The 20,286-nt window shown below is 41.2% G+C and overlaps 1 long non-coding RNA gene across 1 annotated transcript in view; it reads left to right on the top strand.

Moving 5' to 3' along the window:
- The first annotated feature begins 7,739 nt into the window (after positions 1–7,739).
- Positions 7,740–20,286, top strand: part of LOC137649689 (uncharacterized) — a 71,283-nt gene continuing 58,736 nt past the window's right edge. Inside the window, exon 1 of the long non-coding RNA XR_011045824.1 lies at positions 7,740–7,857. This is a non-coding gene — a long non-coding RNA (uncharacterized lncRNA). The remainder of the gene's footprint in view (positions 7,858–20,286) is intronic.

The following is a 20,286-nucleotide window of genomic DNA, read 5'->3' as shown; positions in this document are numbered from 1 at the left end:
AGTCGTCTCAATTTTTCTTTCGTGGTTATAGTTCAGACAGACAGACACACACACACACACACACACACACACACACATTAACAAAGGAGTAAGACAGTGAGAACCTATCCCTGCTAAATTATTCATGGCATGCCTAGAAGTTTTTAAGACTTTAGATGGGTGAAAGGTAGGAATAAACATTAATGGGGAATACCTTAATAACTTAAGATTTATAGATAACTCAGCTTTGTTCAGTGAATCATGGGAGGAATTAGAAAAGACGATAGAAGGTTTTAATAGATGAGAGAGGAATTGCAAAAGACGATAGGAGATTTGAATAGAGAAAGGAGAAATGTAGGACTGAAAATAGATAATGAGTAAAACTAGGATAACGTTGAATGAAAATGCAGACAACAAATAAAGGTTATGGATAAACCTCTAGAGATTGTTAACGAACCTATGTACTTATGACAAATAGTAGCCTAATTAGCTCGAGTCAATGGTTAACTGCATAAGGATGAACCCATGATTTGTGACCTCAGTGTATGTTATAGCCTACAAAGACAGCAGAGTAAGGCAAAAAAACACACTAGGACTATTTTGGTTACCGATTTTCTGTACCCTTGGGACAAGTCTCGTTAAAACAACTACCATAAAAATACCATGTCAAATATAAAATTTCGAACAGAGCACTGGATGCACGAGTACCTAACGACGGTGAATTTAGTTGATAATGGTAAGGTACACATTGATAACTGAATATAAGCAAAGATACACGATGAATTTTATATCTATAGGCCTATACGCGTTTTCTTCTTGGATGTATTGTTTAATCATGTAGCTTTGTATAGTGATGGATATATATTGTTTATGGGTAACATTAAAATCAGCATTACCTTATTTTTGTCTTTTTTAATATTTTTGAGTCTCAAAATTCTGTTTGTCTGGCATAGTTTCTTGCAAAACCTTCGGGATTATGTTGTTTTAAACTTGAGGAGCTTCATTTATTAGTTACGGTTGTCTTAATTTATTTTATATATGCATATACATACATACATACATACATACATACATCCCCTCTATATGATAAAGAGCAGATTTCTGGCTATATATATATATATATATATATATATATATATATATATATATATATATATATATAATATATATATATACATATATATACATATTTATATATATATATATATATATATATATATATATATATATATATATGTGTGAGTGTGTGTGTATATACACATATATACATATATATATACTGTATGTATATATATACATATACATACATATATATATATATATATATATATATATATATATATATATATATATATACAAATATATATATATATATATATACACACACACACATATATATATATATATATATATATATATATATATATATGCACACATACAGTGTTCCAAAATAATGTATACACTCTTTGACTTTGAATAGCTAATAAACTTTTTTGGCTATTTCAGATTTGATTTTGGAGTAAGAATGGCGGATACTGGGATTACGTTTGAGCAAAACAAATTTGTTCCGAAAACATTCTGGAAATGTGAAAATAAAGCTGAAGTGCAAAGATGATTTACGAGTGAGTTCCACAGAGATGCCCCAACACGCGTCACCATTTCAGGAATCGTAGATAACTTTGAGAATCATGGGACCATTAAGTGCATGAGAAAAAGACATTCAAGACGAAAAAGAACATCGACAAGCCCAACTAAAGAGCAAGATGTTATTGCTAATGTTCAGAATTTCCCATGAAAATTTGTTCGTCAACTGTCACGTGAAGCAGGTATCCCAAAATAGAGCGTCAATCGCATTTTGAAGCGTGCGCAGCACAAAACCTAAAACAATTGACGAACTTAGAGCCAATCAAAGAAGAATGTGCTCAGATACCGTGAGAAATGCTACTAACAGTTTGTAGTTCCACATTTTCAAGATACAAAAGTGTATTGAGCAGAACGACAACCAGTTTGAACACTTTATGTGAGCTGATATTTTTTTTTTTGAACATTCTCAAATTGACCCATGTATCCTTACTTTTCCACTGTGAACTCTCAGAATCTTTAAATTTGCATTGTTTCTCTCCTGTGAATCTGTTTTCCACGTTAATATCAATAAATTGAACAAGTAGCAATCCAAAGAGTGTATGCATTTTGGGACACCCTGTACATATATATATATATATATATATATATATATATATATATATATATATATATATATATATATATATATATATATATATATATATATATATATATATATATATATATATATATATATATACATATATATATATATATATATATATATATATATATATATATATATTTCTTTCCTGTCACGCTGAGCAGTATTGTCAAACGTATGATTCGTCTGTCTCTCCCCATCCCTCGGGTAGGAGAGACCCAAGGAACACACTAGCAGGGGTCTCATTACTGGACCCTCCGGAGGAGGAGGTCCTTCTGTTCATGTTCGCATACAAGGAGGGGTGGGGAGCTCATCCGCAGGACCGAACGGTTGCAGGTCATTGGTCTCTGAAAGGAGAAGACCCTCCACTTAAACGAGCTCGAACTTCTGGCAATGCAGAGTAACCCTGATGAGCGACAATGTCACCGTCGTCGCCTACATCAAGAAAAAGGGCGGTCTGCACTCCCGTTTGATTCACGACTTGTCGGTGGAGATCCTGTCATGGGCCGAGGGCAATGCCATCTTCCCGACGGCTAGATATATTCTGGAGAAGAGGAATGTCATCGCAGACGGGCTCAGCAGAAGTGGTCGCAGAGTGGTCCTTACATCCGGAAGTGGCAAAGACAGTGATAGGAAAGTGGGGCCCACCCCTGTATGGACCTCTTCGTGATGAGGCTGAACGCAATGCTGCCACTCTTTTGCTCTCCAGTGCCGGACCCAGCAGCAGGTCTGAAGGACGCGTTCCAACACCTGTGGTACGGCCTCGATGTGTACGCCTTTCCCCCACTCGGTCTCCTACGGCAGACCATAAACCATCTTCGAGGGACAAGACAAGCAAGGATGACATTGATGGCTGCGTGGTGGCCCGAAAAGGAGGAGTTCTCAGATTTGAAGTCCTTAGCTGTGGAATCTTCATGGCCCCTACCGCTGGGACAAGATTTGCTAAGACAACCGCACTTTCGGAGGTTCCACAAAAGCCTCCCAAACCTCTCCCTTCATGCATGGAGACTATTAAGTCTTTGCAAAGAAGGGATGGGTACTCCAGAGGGGCAGCCACTCAGATGACGGGTAACTTCAGACAATCCTCGAAAGCCATATATCAGGCAAAATGGGCGGCTTTCGGCAAATGATGCACAAAGGAAGGCATAAAGCCCCTCAATACTTCAATCCTAGTTATCGCAAACTTCCTGGTCCATCTACGCCTTGATCAGGGTATGTCAGTTCTGGCAGTGAAGGGATTCCAGGTGACCCTGGGTCAGATCTTCTTCCTCAAGGGGTTGAACTTAGGTTCCTTCAAGTGTCCAAGTGGCTCTCAATGCTGATAAAGGGGTTTGAGCAGGCATGCCCCCCCCCCTAGTGCTCTCAAGGCACCCACATGTGACATCATCAAGGTCCTTGTCACCCTGAAGAAGCCTCCATTTGAACCTCTGCGGCAAATTACGGACAGGGCGCTCGCCCTGAAGAAGGTGTTCCTTCTCGCCCCGGCCACGTCCAAAAGAGTAAGCTAACTCTATAGGCTTTCAGCGGATGTCTCCGACTCACATGGGTGGAAGGAGCTGGTTTTCAAACTCATCCCCTTCTTCATGGCAAAGACAGAACACAGCAGTAGCTGACCCTCAGTTCAATGAGTTTTCCATCCCCGCCATCCCCAGGACAAATGACCCAGAGGACCTGCTGTTGTGCCCGATGAGGACGGTGTGGAAATATCTCTCAAGGACCTCCACCCTCCACCCTGTTCATGACTACAGAGATAGTGAAGAGGGTGGTCTCTAAGAACACAATCTTCTTCTGGCTCTGGTAGACGATCCGCAGGGCGTACTTGGCAAAGGGTGAACCCTCCCAAAGGTCTGCCAAGCCTCGTGACATCAGGGGCATCGGCACCTCGCTGGCCTTCGAAAGGAACATGGCAGTTGGCCAGGCGCTGAGAGCAGGCGTATGGACGAGGCAGTTGACCTTCACGGCCCACTACCTTAAGGATTGTTCCTTCAGGTCTCAAAAGGGGTTCAAGCTCGGTCCCGTCATGGTCGCCTAACAGAGGATCTAAGGGCGGCCCACACACGACACAATCCATATGGAACATCGAGGGGTAGAACGTCTCAAATCCCTATCCTATCCCTTCTACCTGCCATGGACTGCTTTGGGAAAGAAGAAAATATCTCGGTGAGTGTTCTCTGACTACCCTATTTTTATTTACATTTATTTGTTACACTTTTCCCTGACAGGCCTTACCCCTCTCCGCGGGCCTCATACCTCTCCTACAGGGGTCTATTCCCCGCCTCCTAATACTGAGGCTCCTTTACACTGGTCCATGGCAAGGATTCGTGTCGGAACAAATGACAATTTCTAAGAAAATTGTATTTTTCCTTACATACCACAGACCAATAGTTTAATTGGCCCCAATCCTTCCCCGCGGTAGACCCTACTGATAAGAACGTGTTTTCTTGAACCAGTGTGGAATGGTTGATGTCGACCTGAGAAGGGGGTTGGGAGGGTATCGTCCTGTTGAAGGTAAAACTCTGGTCGGGGAGCAGGCACTCAAAGGTGTCTCCTAAACATAGGTTCACGGTAAGTATATATATAGAAAATAATTAAAATTTAAATAATAGTAAAATTAGAAAATAAACATGAGCAATACTACGGAGGTATCTTCAATTGAACGATTCTGGTAATCGGCAACACTTAGAATTCAAACTAGTTTCAAGTGAATATGAGAGTCACATTTAAGGGGAGTCATCCCAAACGTCTACACATTTACAACTTGCGGTACAAACTGTCTTCACTGTACAATTTTGTTAAAACTAGAGGTGCATAAAATTTTGGCGCGGTGGTTCTCTCTAGTACGCCAAGGACAGTAAAAGGAAGACATGAACGTCTCTTGGATTTCTGTGAGCATTTGGCCGTTTGAGTAGGGCGCATCCGCAACAGGTGACGCTGCGCTTGTCGTCTGCTGCTTACTTACTTAAGTCAGTGTTGCCAGATGAACAAATTTCACCAGCGTTCTGTTCAAACTATGATGGATGTTTTTTTATCAGGCATGATACAGATATATGCTACACTATGAATAAAACAAAATTTGGCATTGAATAAAACGTTGCCATGGTTTTTTTTTTTTTATTTAAGCTCATGATTATGTTGTATTTCTATCCTTCTCAGGGGAATTTGGGACCTAACAATCTGGTATCACTAACTCAAGTCTTCAAAACAATTGCAGCAGTCCGTCGCCATATGTAAAACAAGACACATATGTTGAATATATTACCCTTCAACAGTAAACTATCATTTAATGGTGCATTTTCCTCGCATTTATCGATGCAAATTTAACGTAAAGTTATATATTAAATGTGTATACGATTATAACTTGCAGAATGAGTATTTTATCAAAGTCCGAGATTATACATCAAAATGGGGCCTATGCTAAGGCCATTTCGAGATGCCTTTATTTTGCTAATGCAAGTGGAAACTCGTACCTTTAGAAATAAAAATTCCATTAAATGTCGAAAAAAATAAAAGAATCTTTTTTTCTGACAATCATCTCTATATTGTATGAGGTAAATGTGACCCAATAAGCCTAAGACAATATAAGACCATCCACCACTTTTCTTCTACCATAATAGGCACATATCCTATTTCGGATGCATATCTTTCACATATTATGTAAGTTATGTTAGCAATATTATATATACATGAAATGCACAGCCTAAGCTTAACTTTCGTTTTGTAAATGAACAATCAACAAGATAAATAAGCAAGGAAAAAAATGTAGGTATTCTAATGATCAATATTATTTAATATAGATCTATGGAAAATCATTAGACGGATAATATTGGACCAATTATTGAATATGAACTTTCCGAAATACCAAATACCAAAACCCTGTAGAGTTATTTTTAGCTAATTAATAGGGCACGTCGGCAATAGATGGCGCTGCGGTTTTTTTTTTCTTTCTTTTTCATAAGTAGGCTCTCCTGTCTTCCTATACTGTCTTTGGGTATGCCTATAGGCAATGTTGCCAACTTTGCATGAAAAGCACTCTTTCTAGTGAATTGGCTTCACAAACCGCATATATTTTGTATTTTGCTCATAGCCCAATTCTTAGCGCAAATTTATTTGGTTTGGTGCATTTTCTATTGCATCTCTCTCTCTCTCTCTCTCTCTCTCTCTCTCTCTCTCTCTCTCTCTCTCTCTCTCTCTCTCCATGAAATTTCTGAAACCATAGTTGTTACTCGACACTATGATTTCGTGCTACTAGTTTTGTAATATTTAAAGTAGTTTTACTGAAAATATCACTGTTTATTTTTCATTACAAATTAGTTTTCATAATAGAGTATATTCCTCATGTTCGGAGTTAATAAAGTTTGATCCTTTGTGGGAATTCTTCAATTCTTATACAAGGCAATAAGTGAAGGCCTACGTAATTGCACTGTATGTCAGCCGTATCATTCGTATAACAAACTCGTATCCAACATTCGCAATAATTGCATTGTTACCCTTGACTTTGTTGATAATAGTTCATCTTCCATGCGAAGTATATAATCACCAAAATCCTTATACAAGGAGAAAACTCCTCCTATCATATTTCTAGCGCATCTCAGTCCTCAATCGAGCTCATTTATGGCTAACACAGTTAGCAACACTGCTTATAGACTGAGGTTTCATTACATCTGTAAAATGTCTTTACGAGATTGGGGTAGAAAGTGAGTACAGTTGTGTTATAGAGGACATTTTCATGAAATTTACATTGTGATTAGTAATATAAGAAATCACCATCTCCTACGCATTTAGACGCAAGGGCCTCGGTTAGATTATAAGCCAGTTGTCTCTATCTTGAGCTATTCATTCAATACTTCTCCATTCATCATCTCCGACTTCAACCTTCATAGTCCTCAACCATCTAGGCTTGGGTCTTCCAACTCTCCTAGTGCTTTGTGGAGCCCAGTGAAAGTTTGGTGAACCAATCTCTTTGTTATAGTTTCATTTCTATAAGATATAAGAAATACTACAGTGCATTTAAGTCTGGTATAGAGTGTATCGCCATTTTGCCAATTTAGTTGCGGCTACTTAGGATAATAAAAGTGCAAAATTTGTTTTACCTGTATTTTGAATGTATCCGGTGAAAAGCTTATGTTTTCCACTTCAAAATGCGATATAGCCTAATCATTATACAATGCCAGGTTTCGTTTTCCATCAATCATCAATTTTGGTAGATAGTCACTCGGAAATTTCTTGAACTTCCTTCTTCGGACACAGCTGCTGAGGGCCGTAATTACATATACCTATACATTTGTTTTTTTTTTATAGAAAAGGGAATATTTGGCTAATCTTAAATGACATAGAAATACAGTAAAAAGCAGCTTTCATTTTTTCTTTTTATTAAACCTTTAAATTATTTATGTTTATCATATTATGTATTTCAAATTCCATATTAATCTTGACAACATATGGTTTCCAGATAATCTTTTTAGCGCCTACAGATATCTACAAAAAAATTTCAGCAGATCCTCATCTTTCGCAGAAATAAATGTGGCAACACTGAGCCAGACTGCGGAGTGCGGAGGGACTGTGACTGCGGATTCCTTGACGCTGTTGCCATAGTGGCTGTGGTTACCCATCTTTTTGTTGTAATCAGGCCAAAGTGAAAAATATGATATTAGGTAAGTGTGTTTACGTATAGGGCTAATATGCCATTTGAATAGAAAAATTGGACACGAGTTGGATCAACCGTCATTTGGTCTCAATAGAAAAAAATGTGGTAAAAAAATGCCATAATAGAGCTAGACAGCCTCGTTTTTTTTTTTTTTTCATTGCTGTCAATGTGTATTTGAACCTGGAATATCGCGTTTCCGTGTTTGAAGCGAAATCAAATCACTGTAGTTCAGATTATTTATTTACAATTCCTCATTTAGTCATTGAAATATGTATATGCTATACAAGTCCAGTTTTTAGCGTGAATCGCTGGTAGCCTACAAGTAGCCTTGATCTTTGCCAACTCTGTATGTGGCACTCCTACCTCTACGCAACGAACGAGGCGGTTAATGCCCTCTCTTATCTCTTCCCGTTGGTGCGCAATGCCATCACTGCACCTCACGAGATGCACTACAGGCAATACCCAAGTGCCGTTGTTGCGTTCCTTCAACATGTTTCATGTCTTACTTTGGTATTTGTTTACCAGACCACTCTCTCCATATACTGCCAAATTATTCAAAGCTATTGTTTTCCTCCATTAATTTTTCATAATTTTAAATAATTCGCCTCGTGGGAAACAAGATGAAATTGAAAAAAAAAATATAGAATTATAACAAAAAACTAGCCTGATTTCCTCACTAAACAACATGGAACTGACATGAAATTAAATGTATTCACATCCTCTTGACATTTCTTGGCAAATCTCTCACATATAAGTAACTTTAGATGCAAGTGATCAACTTCCTCATAATAGATTTTTCTTTAATTTTCCACTTTCCCTTAGTATTAGAATGTGGCTGCCATTTGTAATTTTAGATGCAGGAGTACGAGCTTGCTAAAGGTTCCCCAACTAGCCTAACCTAGCATGTGTCTTTACTTACTGGGTGACTTCCCCTGTGCCGCCTCCTAGGGCACTGTGTCTTTACCTTATTGTTTGGAGGTATGTAACCAATGTTATCCATTATCCTACTCTCTAATTATGACTACTTGTTTAATTCTATATCCTGATAGTGTTAGTGGTAATATATACCAGGTCATTTGGTAATTCTATTCAATAGCTCCGCCACTAATAATTTTGATATTTTTTTTCCTGGTGAATTACTTGGTTCTTTATCTAAAGCTGACTTTTTTTTTTTTTTTTTTTTTTTTTTTTTTTTTTTTTTTTTTTTTTTTGAAGAGGAGGAACAGTATTTTTACCCTAATTGTTAACCTTTCCAATCTTGGGGGACCCCCAGTGGGAAACTGAGGTTTCTGGGTGGGGAATGAATTGAAGAATGCGTTTTAACATGCAAATAATGGCACATGTAGAATTAGCAATAAACAAGGTCACCATCTAAGCTAAACAAATCACCTAACCTAACCTAGTAGCCGTATCCTTACCTAGCGGGGGTTGCTTCGTCCCCCTTCCCCTTCTGCTACCCCTCCCTTACACAACCCTATTAGATATAAAATAGCCTAAATCCCATTGTGTATTTAGTTAGGTTGGAGGTTTAAGGTGAGCTGCACCTTTCCGACTCAATACCCAGTGCACAATAACCTCACGAGTGAATGAGCACCAATCATTTTTAGTTTTGTGAGAAATTTTGAATTAATTTTTAACAAATTTAAAACTAAATTAACACCAATTTAATTGCATACAAGTAACAAATTAGATTCTATATCTAAATGAGACTTTTCAAACCAAGTTCCCTTGAAAATGGATGCATAAAAAATACACCTTTTTTCACTTTTGATAACACTGTGATCTTAGTAGTATATTATTCTTTCGATGTTACCACAATAATCCTAAACAAAATCTTTATAATTTAGATAACAATTGAAACAAGAACTTGGGAGAGTATCCACTGAAATTGAGGTCAAAGTAGATGTTAAATGAGAAATTGCCCCAGAAGTTGAAGGTTCACATGCCTCCATGGCTCTCAAGAGACTGAAAAATTAACAGTGGAAATTGTGTGAAAAGTGTCAGTTTCCTAGTAAAACTGTGACCTGATTGGGTATTCAAGTCACATTTTGTTAAAATGCTAGTCCCAAGTAAAATGTGGATAATTATCATTGGTTAAAAACTATGACGTTTAGCTGACATCTTGCTATGTAGAGAAGAGGAATTTGAGAGAGTTATGAAGTCGAGGGACTTAGTTTTTTCAGGTGGGTCAAATTTAATTTTTATTTTTAAACCACATCTAGACCTAGCTCCCCTTAGATTTATATATCAAACGAAATCTTGGACTTCAATCTTTTTAGTGAAAGTACTTAAATTTGATAACTTGCTGGCAGAACTATTGTATAGGATTACCAGTCATTTATATGCTGTAACCTAACCTAACCCAACTAACATAATTTAGAGGACTGTGTCCGCCTCACTTCGTGGGGTAGGCTTCACGCACACACACACACACACGTACACACGTGACCTCGACCCACTTTTCCTAATACAGTACAACCTACTGTCATCATCATCATCTCTTACGTCTATTGACGCAAAATACTAAATAAGTTTAGTATTTTGGCATAGTACCCTAGGTCGTTACTCGTGACCTACTGTACTATGCCAAAATACTAAGCCCTTGGTAAACCTTAATAAGACCATGTAGTTCCCCTTATTTTAAATATTTTGTAAATAATTGTTCCTTGTAGCAGTTCAGTAAGTGGTGTTATAATTATTATAAATTACCTAAATTGATTAAGCACCCCTCTAATACTAATGATTCACACGGCAGCCACCCAGTTACTTTAGGAGGAGGATTTAAAAGTTGACCGGACTTGGGAAATATCCGAGTACTTCAGCTTTTAAATTTCAGTAATTTTATTTTATTGAAATTATAATGTGATAATTACGTCAGAGGTGAAACAGGAAAGAGCCCAAAAAGTGCTTGATGACTATTGCACGATACTACATCACCACCTTCCTAAATGATAACAGTGTGTGATACAGCTGTACTGTTCATAGTTTAGTTACTTGACTTAAAATTCACTTACCATAAATTCTTGACGAAACCCTAAAAAATGGCCAGCACTCTACCATTTCTTATTGCAAATTCTGTGTTAGTAAGAAATTAAGTTCCTGTTCAGTTTTGATTCTATTAACATGCTTTCATTCCCAAATACGTCAACTGTATGTTTTTCAGAGTGCTTATTTTTGTTTTACTGTAGTCATTCATTGTGGGTGATAAAACCTTTTTGTTTCCCTATTACCATATAGTATACTGTATGTAGTTAAGCTTAACCCAAAACAGTGTTTTATGGGATGGTGAAAACAGAAAGTTGCATTTGTTGAAATAATTTAAATTGCATTTAAAGATTAGCAACTGCAATAATGTTTTTGTGTACAATTTATCTATAGCACAATACACATTCATCCAAATCTTACTTAAACCATGTTACATAATACTGGGTACCTGGTCCTAATGTAATCTCGCCTATCTTAACCTAAAGAGCCTGTGGGTCCAAAGTGTAAAATGTTGGGATGTGTCCTAACCTTACCTTATCTTACCTTAGTATTGGGTCTTAACCAGACAAGAACTTGAATCCAGAGACCCGTCTAAAAGAAAGCTTTGAGCATCCCCCCACTTAACCCAATCCCCTTTGTATGGTTAGTGCTGTCATTTTCCTTTCTCATTGCAATGTAGGCATTACTTACACCCCCATAGGAGCTCCCACTTTTCAACATTCTATTTAGGCCTACGTCTGTTCTTGTTTTTATTCATCTTGCTGTCTCACCTTTTTTAACTTTCTAATCATAGTGCAATTGTGAGATTATCTATTACTGAAATTACATTCTGGCACTGATCAGCTCCTCAGAGCAGAACACAAATGTCTTCCTGTTAAAAAATCTTAGATTGTAAATATTTGTTTGCTTATGCAGGGTCCCATTTGTCATTTAAAGGGATTTTTTCCTATTTGATGTAGGTAGCTGCAAGCAAAATCTTTCAAATGAATATACTTGGCAAAAGGAGTTTTTACAAAATAGACAGCCAATGTTAAACTGAATGATCTAGTAGTGAAATTTGGGAGGAGTCACATAACATCCCATGTAAGAAGGCAAGAGAATTTAGGCAGTGTTAGTGGAAAACTACAGTAGGTAATGATTGCATATATACAGTAGAAAGCACTGCCAAGCTTGCATGTGCAATCAGACATCATCACCTTCCCAAGCACAACAATTAACTCAGAATATGATCGTACTTATTTAATCCTTAGATATTTAAGTTATAACTTGTAAATACAACAGTACACTACTCTTCATTTTATTGGTGACTATGTAAGGTATTTCTTGCATCCCCTTCATATTCTATACACTATAATATATACAAACCTTTTCGCTATTTACATTGGAGATATATTTCTGTGACAGTTGAAACCAGCCTTAAGATTTTTAAGTGAGGTGTAACTATCCACCGCTAGTTAGCAGGTGGTACTTGCCACCTCGTTCACACTCGCACTAGTAACAATACTCCACGTTATATTGGCTCGTGAGTGAATAGACATTCCGTCTCTCTCCCCGTTAACCTGTAATAAACTGAATTTGACTCCGTAGAGGATGAATAAGTAGAAAAATGTTCATCTGGCCCTGGACTTACCTTAGGTGTGTACACCGTCGCTTCTAGCGAAGCGGCATCATCCTCCACCAGGGGACCCTCTTTCGTTGCCAGTTCTACCTTCTTTGGGGGGGAGGAGTTCGGGTCTCCTCATCTATGGAATGACTTTTGAGAGTAATACAGTTAGAGACAAACCAGGAGCGCTCTCAACCTCAGCGGAGCTTGACCATGGTTGTCCCCTTCAAGACTAGAGGTAATGCACCAATAGAGTTCTTGTGCCCTTTGTTTCAACACATTCTGCTTCTACTCGCCTTTGTTCCTGTTGTTCCGGCGTAGGAATGAGAGCAGTTGCAGACTAGTTCCCCTCGAAGTTTCCAGTCTGGGAATCCCTTTTTTAGTGAACCCAGACCTACATCTAGACTCTAGATTCTAGAGCTTAAGCTCATTGATGGTAAGCAGTGTGTGCTGCTTGGAGGTTCGCCTCCAGGTGTTGGTCAGCCTTAGCATGCCCAGGAAGGACTCCCTTCGCCAACTGTAATTGTATGGCAGCCATCCCATTCTTGAGAAGACTCTTTGCCCCTCCTGGCAGTGTTGGATAATTATCTCGTTCATGGGAAAGGTGCCCCTCATCAGAGTTGTCCCCCCCCCCCACAGTGGCCTTTCACAAGCGTGTGCTCAATTCATCGATGCCTTGCTATTGCTCTTCAGAGCATAGCGTCTTGGAGCTAGACAATGATGGGGTTAGGTTGCTGCTCGCAGCTCCCACCCTTCATTGTTGTACCCTCGGGGTACAAGATGATGATGTGTACGGTCTCTGCCTCTCCCATTGTATCCTCAGGGCACAAAGTGTCTCGAGTAATTTCCCTTCCTGGGTCATTGCTGTCTGTTGGCCACTTGTGGTCGCTACCTCTCCCATCTGCAAGTCTTGCAGGCTAGTTCATCCCAGCCTTATTCTTCTCTTTGTTAGCAAATACCTCCTCTGATAGGAATTCATAAGTACCAAGCTTCATGACGTATTAACTTATGTTAGCAGACTCAGTCTCGCAGAGAAGTCATGCACAGTGTTGCGTACTCATCCACTGAGTGCTAGCGATGTGGTTGGGAGACCTCCTCTGCCTGACGAAGGTATGCATGCAACCCAGATTGCTCACCATAGTGCTCATAGTGAGTTGGTGGGTTCCTACACGCCAGTGCACAAAGCTTCAGCTTCTCTGTTGTGCTCGCCAGTGCTCGCCTCAACAAGCTATGAGTTCGCAAGACTTTCCTTGCCAACCTCCTCTGGGAACTTGGCTAGTGTTTGTGTTCTCTGCGTACTTGGGCAGATAAACTCATGCATGTGGGACTATTTTTTTTCATAAGAGAGAGACCACCCATCACTAAGCGTAGCTAGGTGCTCAGGCAAAGCTCAGGCAAACATTCCTCTGATGAATTCTACGCAACTACAGATGCTCGATAATGCCCCCATGATAAAGGGCAGGTACGAGTTACTGCAGTTACGCATGTGCGCTTGCCCAAGACAAAACCCTCAGGAGTTATTGCCGTAAATAGGAATGCCTACCGACTGCTTGCAGCTGCCGCTTGCCACCATTGTGCTCCGGGGCGTAACGAGTTTTGGGAGCACAGTTAGTCTGGGTAGGCATAATCCTGCAAGGTTATTGCTGCAGATAGGAATGCTTTCTGACTGTTTGCAGCCGCCACATTCCACTGTTGTTCAGAAAGCAATGAGTCTCATAAGACACAATCTTTTGGGGCTACCATCTCTGGCTTCTCTTCCTTATGTAATAGAGAGCTCATTGGAACACTCGCCTGGTGTCGGCCTCTGACCAGTTGCAATCTCTCCTCACCCCTTCTCGCCCTCAGGGTACAACAGTCTAGTGAGACAACCCTTCAATTTTAGTTTCCTTAACCTCTATTCCCAAAGTGATAGAGTCATATTGTGCTTAGGTTTATGAATGATAGCAAGCAAGTATTCGCTTACAGGGACGCTTGTCCCACACACAAGGTGGGTGGGCAAACACCTACTACTGACGAAGGTCTGATTGCTTTGCTAGTTGTATGTACTTTTTTTGGGTTTTACGCATGCTCACAAACATGTTCACAGTGCTACGAATCGTCAACGATCAATTCCTTTGAGCCCATAATGTTGCGCCTAATCACACACACTTTATTCCTGCAAGTAACTTCATGAGCTCCGTGAGGGTGCTCATACATAGAAACATGTTTATGATGCTCAGGCCCGTTTTTGAGCACTTATCCAGAGTCAGAGACACACAACTGCATGCAGGCAAACAAGCTGTTACTGCCGCCAACAAAGGCAGTTCACTTCGCTAGTTGTATGTGTTACTCCCATGGCCGGATGCACACCCATGAGGGATAGTAAGGACTACGTACCATCATACAATTTGGAACCTCATTCTAATAAATCATTAGATATCTTCCTAATTCGATGGTTGTATTCCTTGGGAGGGAGTCAGGTTATTCATGACCCTCTTACCTTCCCGTAACCAGACATAGGTAGTCTGCCCTCGAGTAGACTCCTCCTTCATTCCAGACAGTTCCTCCCCAACATCTCCGGATCTTTCATCTAAGTATTGAAAGTACTTCTTTCTGTTGAGTCTTTTTCTAGAAGGGCATCGACAGATTGGTTAATGATCCTGATAGCTCCGCGGTGCCAGCAAATGCAATAGCTCCTAGACCCTACCTTGCTCACGGAGTCACCGATGGAGCTAGTTCCACTCCCGGATTCACTCATGAAATCACATGTAAAGGTCTTACACAAAGCAGTAGCTTCGCTACAGCTTCCTGCCTGGAGGTTATCCAGCAACTCTTCATAGAGCGAGGCATTTCACAACCAGTTGCGAGGGGAATGACAGGTTACCCCAGGGAGTTGTCTTCTGCCATCTACCAAGCGAAGTGGTCTGTCTTTTGTGGTTGGTGTCGGGAAGGGATATTGCTCCTCTCAGTGCCACTATCCCAGTGATAGCAGAATTCTTACTGTACCTCTTGGAGGAAAATCTCTGCTCAGTCTTGGCAGTGAAAGTCTACCACTCGACCTTGAGACTAAATGGCGTTAGCATTTCTTAGACGGAATTGTCTCTCCTCATACAAAGTTTTGAGCACACATGCTCTCAATCAGAAGCCAGACTTGCAAAGGTCAGTGAGCTACATGGTCTGTACTGCGATATTGCCCATTTGAGGGGATAGAGGCAAGTGACACTTGGCTTTGTCCTGGGGTTTGTAGCTAAGACTCCAAATCTGGCTGTAGCAGATCCTAGATTTGGGCCGTTCCTGATTGAGTGTCTCCGTTCTGTAACTGATAACCCATATCAGCTGTTACTATTGCTTGTGAGGCCACTGAGGAAGTATCTCAAATGTTCTTGAAGCCTTTAAACCTACCTACAGCTCACCAATCTCCAGCTCACAGCTAGACCTTTAGATAACTCTCCTATTTGCCACTCTCCGATCGCCAGCTAACCAGTTGCCAACTTGCCGATTGTCAGCTCGCCGATCGCCGCCTCCCTGGTCGTCAGCTTGCCAAGCACCGATTCAACGGCTAAAAGATCTCCAGCTTCTTAAAGATTGCGCCGTTCGCCATGGACGTTCGACAACTCGTTGTTCGCCATCTATTTACCCGACAGCTCACCGTTCGTCAACTTGATGTTCACTTGCTTGTCGCTCGCAGGCTCACCATTAGCTGTTTACCAGCTCATGATCATCATTAAGCCTGCTCAGGATCGTCACTAGTCAGCTCTCCTCAAGGTTGCTGTAGGAACCAGCAACTAATTCCAGCATCTAATGGTTAACCTTGGATACTTTGCCTTCCCAGGTAAAGACACTTCCGGAAAGATCCCTTCTGTCGGAGACCCTTACCGGTACTTCACTGACGCATGGGCTTCCCAAGAGTCTCTCTTCGGAGAGTACTCTAATCTAGACGGCATAGATCGTCTTCTCACCTCTCTTGGTCTTAAGCTATTTCGGTAGCCCTCCCACGTAGAGCTGAAGGAGCTGGTCCCGAGAGTCTCTCTTTAGAGAGTACTCCCATCTAGAGGACATGGGTAATTTTTTCACTCCTGTGTTAGGCTTATACTTCTTTGGTAGCCCTCCCCTGTAGAGTTGAAGAAGTTCAATGCAGATTTTGTTCTGGGAACCTAACCCAGCACAACCCCAACAATGACTGGGGTAATGCGCGAGCGCTAATCTTAGCGATTAATACCCCTCACCTTTTGGATTTAGTTCGTTTCTCACAAACAGGGTTTCTTTGGTTTTTGAAATTTTCATCTTCTGCGAACTTCGAAGAACCCGCATTCATGTAGCCAGGTTTCTTTAATGAATTCGGCATGTTCATGGTCGTTCAACCCCCATGAACGTACGTTCTTCACCTACACTTCGTTCCTACTACAGAATAGTTTATGGGCCATGTGCCTCAAGGACCAGGTTGCTGCTTCAGCTGCTAAATCCTCCCTTGTTTCACCTATAGTATAGGATTATCTTTGCATGGATAGCAACTGTGCTAGTTATGCAGTCTCCTGCAGCAAATTGGATCTCGGACGTGGTTGTGTACGCAAATTCTTTGAATATTTCCCCCCCCCCCCCCTGCATTAGGAGGCACTACCTCATGGGGTCACCACCCCCCTCATTCTGTCGTTCTTAGAGAATTTAATTCAGTGCAGTCTAACGCAACATCTGAGGTAACTTAGTTAATTTCTAGAATTCTGGTCAACCCTGGGATGGGTAACCTTCTAGAACAACAGAGGTTGTTGGCATCTTGTGTTCTCACGGTCTCCGTCGGCCTATACACCCTCGGACCTTCGTGTGAGCACCTTCAACCTCTATTCACAAAATCCTTTCCTGGAGAAACACTTGCCCAACGCTTCACGATACTTAGTCTTTTTGTGAACTCGGTCAATGGCTCTTCTGTAACCGGAGCCCTCCCTTTGGCCGCAGTTGTTCGAAAGGATATCTTCCTTTCTCACACTGAGTGAGGTTTTTTCAGTAATGGAAAAAACCCTCCTACAGCTCAAAATGCTTGGGTCATGTTTTTTGCCAAGGACAGAGTCCTCATCCAAGCCACAAGAGATACTCATTTGTCTCTTCCATCCTCCTTTATGAGTTGGGTAGCGGTCAATCTTTATCTTCACAATCTGAACATTTGGTCTCGTAAGAAGATACAGTTCATCAAGATACTGCTGAGCTTCTACGGTCACTTCTTTCAGAAGTCTCCACTTTTAGCCTCTCATCTGGGAATGAATTTAATCATCTATCCCTGTCATGCAAGGGGAAGGCTTGCGATCATACAAACAGTTAGCCCCTGGCTTCCTGTACAAGATTGACCACTAGGACTGATACTCCTAGTCCCCTTTTCGGGGTTTTTACCCTAAGGTCAACCTTCCCCCTCAGGATCAGCCTCGTTTCTGAAGACTTCGGACGACTGGCTGAACCTAAGAGTCTTGAGGTCCTCCGAGACATCTCCTCGAGTTAACCACAATCTGAGGATTGGAGTAATCTCAAGAGAGACCCGACTGTCATAGCGAATACGAGTATCCATAGACATGGTCATCAGCCAGCAGAAACTCCCACAGTTTCAACAAGACTGCATCGGTCTCCGTCGAATCCAACCTCTTTAGGAACAGCCAGATCCCAGGTCCTTCGCCACCATGGATCTTCCTTTCCTTTGGTTCTCTACGAGATTCAAGCAAGAGGCTGTCCTGATAAGGAGGTTGAGAATCTCATCCAGGGAGTCAATTTCCTTGGTTTTCCCAGATTTGACGTTTCCCATGGAAGCATCAAAGAAAAGGGGGGAACACATACGGTACCACCTGTCCTCAGGACTATGGTCCGAGCCCGAGTAGTACCATCTCTTAATGTCCTAGAAAGGCATCTATTTTTCTCGAGAAGATTTTACTAGAGTGACGGCAGTGATTCATCTGTTTTCCCGTTCACTGGAAACACTTCCTGCTCCTAAATGGTCTCCCCTTAGGGTGATCCTGTCAATGGGTTTTGAAATTTGATCAATCAACCCCTTCTACGGGATACTTTCTCCTTTGCCCTCTGTTCAGAGGCCTTCCTATGGGAAGCAGCATGGATAACAATGACAGGCATTGATCTTCTTCCTGAGGAAGAAAAACTGCGTTCACCTATTAGGCTCCCTTTTTATTTTAGGGAAAATTACTTCACACCACCACCGAGCAGGTCTCTTCGGCAGTCTTAACTCATTAAGAAACTCGGCTAGCACACCAGACTCATCTTGCCTAACAGACCTATCACGTCCAGTGATGAGTCTACAACATCGGAGAACCCATTGAGGACTTCCTTTACGACTAGATGCTGCGGGGTGAGGGTCGTGTAAGGCTTCTCTCTTTTCTCGTGGGTGTAATTCTGGTAATAAACCCTCAAAATTGCAATCGAGAGGAAGGCCGCTCCTAGACTTAGGGGACGGGAGTCCATTGCTCGTTCCTCGAACATCTCCTGACTGGAAGAATATGCCTTTCTTCCTTGTCTTCAATCATCACTCTTCAGAGTTTGAGCCTACCTACCCGTAGTCGGGTAATAAAGTCCCTCTATGGGGCATGGGTTGCTCTCTTTGGTCCCAGGGGTGCCCCTTAATGACCCAGGATCCCTACACATCAGAAATTCACCTGATCCAGAGGACAGGTCTCTCCTGGTGTTACCATCGACCAAGAGAAAAGGTACACCCTATGGGTCGCCCTTAATGTCTCTCACTCACGGTGAAGAACCAAGTAACATCCATCTTTTTTCCAGACAGCTTGAACCTCAGATTCAAGCACTCTGGACTGGATTCTTCCGTATCGTGATCAATGACTATTATGCTAGTGATTAAATTGAAGTTATACCTCGAGAAAGATACAATAGCTCACCCCAAAGGTTCGGCACGCTTCCCCAACACTAGGAGGGTCAAAGGAGGCCAATCAGGAAATTGTTCGTGACTGGGACCCACAGAGTTATATACCAGTCATTGAATCCTTCTCCTTCTCCTCCTTATAGAGGTGACCCAGAGCTCATTACGATTTAGGGTGGAATTCGCCCGTAACTTTCACAAACAGTTACTTTTTGATGCAGGCCATGCCACTGGCAAGGATGAAAGCGATTCTGAATTCACATCCCCACTTTCCTGCAAGAAGTGACCCACAGTAGCATGCAGACATTCACCATTACCCCTGTTTTGGCTACAAAATAAATGGTTTACAACACCTCGATCTCCTTGATGGACAAGTAGTAGATGTTGAGGGCAGAGTTAACCAAGGATAAGCTTGGGATGAATGATAAAGAATGACTGGCTCTCTCGTTCTTTCATCTTCCTCCACCCCACTCTATGATACAACAGCTCCAGTTATACTCTGGAAGGCTGAGCTCCACTGTCTGCAAGTATAACCATTTCCCTAGTGTAACCTAGTTTAGGTTAATATACTTATAGCGTCCCCATACCCCTTAGCGGGGTGGGATTGGATACCATCCTTGGTTACTTCTTAGATTCGTACGCTTCTGAAAAGGTGTTTCATAGACTAGTCGCACTGCTAGCATCAATCATTGACTAAAATTGATCAACCCGCTAACCATGCTTTGCACGTCTAGTTTAGTGAGGTGCCAGGTTTCTCTCTTACATGCAGAGCATACGAGAAAACTAATGGTCAAAGACCAACCAGTTAGTCAGGACTTCCGCCCTCCTAATGGGTGAGTCATCCATATTAAATAGTGTAAGGTTTGTTAGTGAAGGAAAAATAACAAATCTGGAAGTAATTTGTATCTTTCCTAACGTACAAACCTTTAGCTATTTAATCAAATTGTCCTGCCTGCAATCAAAAGTGATCAGAATCCACAGGTGTGTGTGAGAGGGCTGATTACCTC

Source organism: Palaemon carinicauda, chromosome 11, assembly GCF_036898095.1.
Source record: "Palaemon carinicauda isolate YSFRI2023 chromosome 11, ASM3689809v2, whole genome shotgun sequence".
In the NCBI taxonomy this organism is placed as follows: Eukaryota; Metazoa; Arthropoda; class Malacostraca; order Decapoda; family Palaemonidae; genus Palaemon; species Palaemon carinicauda.
Note: the sequence above shows the minus strand (reverse complement) of the source record. Positions and strands in the feature narration are given on the sequence as shown.